A 2,630-nucleotide genomic window follows, 5' to 3' on the forward strand; every position below is an offset into this window, starting at 1 on the left:
GCAAAAATGGTAGAGTTGCAAGAAATTCAGTTGCTCAGAAACATACAGAGATGGTTCAGAAAGCAAGCTCAGTCCAGCACACTGTAGATATAGCCATATTGAAATGCTGATGTTAAACTGTTCAATAGATAATATCACCCAGACGCTACGTAGACGGTAGACCCACATTACACTGTTTTACTTATATATAAATGTATAGAATTATGTAGTAAACTGTAGTATACTGTAGAATACTATGCTACACACTGTAGTATCTCACAATCGTCTAGTGCTTACTATAGAATTGTGTAGCATACTGTAAGAATACTACTGTATTATCCTGAGAATAACTCTGTATTTAAATACTACAGTAATGTCTGCAAAAACACTACAGTGTTCACAAAAACACGACAGGTTTTTAACAATAGCAATACTACAGTATTTCATTTGCATTTACCCCACCCATTCCCATCCCCAATATCCCAATTTGTGCCACCCAGGAGTGAGAACCCTATATGTCAAGCATAGACCATATATTGTGTTCTCTACAGGTTATAGAAAAAAGTAGAAGTAACTATCCGTTCAGACGCAGCCCTACCTACAGATTAAGAAAACGTTTCTCTTTTAGTATTTGTCCAGTAGGTTTTCTCAAGTAGAAAGCCCCCCACTTCTATGTCAAAGATAATAAAATAAAAACATTACCGCAGTAAATACTACAGAAATGTCGGCAAAAGCAGTACAGTAATTACTATAGTATATACTATAGTTTTTAAACAATAGTAATACAACAGTATTTATACTTGAGTAAATAGTGCAGTATACTACAGTAAAGTCTGCAAAAACACAACAGTAATTAGTATAGTATATACTATAGTTTTTTTAACAATAGTAATACAACAGTATTTATACTTAGTAAATACTACAGTATACTACAGTAAAGTCTGCAAAAACACTACAGTGAATACTATAGTCTACAAATATAGTGATACTACAGTATTTATACCATAGTATACATAGTATTTTTTCACGTGGGGAGCCTCACTAATTAAGAATCAGAAGTTATTTGACAGGATGCTAAATTTCATTACCAAGCCAACCTCCCCATCTGGACTAGAGGACGAGTTGCCAGATTGGCTGAACAACTTTGATCTGCCTATACAGCTGTCCCACTCCTGCCGTCAATGCGTCACATTCCCACGGTGACAACACCACAAGAGTGAACTCACTACACTGTACAGTACCAGGAGCAGAGATGACATCACACTACAAGCCTGGATGAGAAAGCATGTTTGATGGCTGCCATACGAATGAGAGATTAAGTAAAATGGTCTGACTTGTCTAGTTAAATAAAGGTTAAATAAATCAAATTAAAATTAAAAAGAGTAAAATAGTCATAAATGATGGGGGAAATGCCTGTTGTCTGTCAGAGTTAGCTGGGATGAATAATTTGAGGTAAATCCTCTAGGGGGCAGAAACATGGCATTACTAGCACTAGTTTTGGTGGAGAGCCAATATATCCACTCCAACTGAATAGAAATATGACAGTTGTCTAAGATGTGTTTTACAATGATAGCTGGCTCATTTGCAAGATTTGAATATCTTCTCAACATCCGACACCTTTATTGTCCTCTTCACAATACCACACAAACCCCACATTGACTAGTCCAATGCTTTCCAGAGAAATACACTGAGCGTACAAAACATTAGGATCACCTGCTCTTTCCACAACATAGACTGACCAGGTGAATCCAGGGGAAAACTATGATCCATTATTGATATCACTTGTTAAATCCACTTCAATCAGTGTAGATGAAGAAGAGGAGACGGGTTAAAGAATAATTTTTAAGCCTTGAGACAGGTAAGACATGGAATACCTCGTTAGGATGAATTATAAACCTTTAAAACAAACTTGAAAGTCAAACACACTTTTCAAATTAACATTCTTAAGCAATTTGACAAATGTGACATTCTGGGAGAAGAGGTTTGTGAATTTTTGTTGTTTCCATACCACCAAATGTGATCATTTAACATGTAGCATTACACAAGATCTGGACAATGGCTGCCATATGCGCTGATTTGAATTCTTTATACTGTACAATTCTCCTTTGTTATTTCAGTTAGTAGCATTTGGTACCAGCAAAAAGGCACAAAATACCTATGAATTAGAAGTTCTTTGGTAGATTAAGGAAAGATTATGCCTCAGACATTGGTAGGCTGTACAGTGTGTTACAATTACTAAGAAACAGTAGAAGAAAAGGCATTAGATCCAAGATAATCAGAACAGAAGTGATCATCTAAGATCTACACTGAGAATAAAAAACATGAAGAACTCTGCTCTTTCCATGACATAGACTGACCAGGTGAATCCAGGTGAAAGCTATGATCCCTTATTGATGTCACTTGTTAAATCCACTTCAATCCGTATAGATGAAGGGGAGGAGACAGCTAAAGAAAGATTTTTAAGCCTTGAGACAATTGAGACATGGGTTTTGTATGTGTGCCATTAAGAGGGTGAATGGGCAAGACAAAAGATTTAAGTGCCTTTGAACGGGGTAAGGTAGCAGGTGCCAGGCGCACCGGTTTGTGTGTCAAGAACTCCTACGCTGCTGGGTGTTTCACGCTCAACAGTTTCCAGTGTGTATTAAGAATGG

The 2,630-nt window shown here is 36.8% G+C and overlaps 1 non-coding gene across 1 annotated transcript; it reads left to right on the plus strand.

The window, feature by feature from the left end:
- Window positions 1-590: 590 nt before the first annotated feature.
- Window positions 591-644, plus strand: LOC139568977 (U7 small nuclear RNA). The gene has a single exon (XR_011673815.1). It is a non-coding gene; the product is annotated as a U7 small nuclear RNA (small nuclear RNA).
- Window positions 645-2,630: the final 1,986 nt, after the last annotated feature.

The sequence above is a fragment of the Salvelinus alpinus genome, chromosome 2, assembly GCF_045679555.1.
Source record: "Salvelinus alpinus chromosome 2, SLU_Salpinus.1, whole genome shotgun sequence".
NCBI classification, from domain to species: Eukaryota; Metazoa; Chordata; class Actinopteri; order Salmoniformes; family Salmonidae; genus Salvelinus; species Salvelinus alpinus.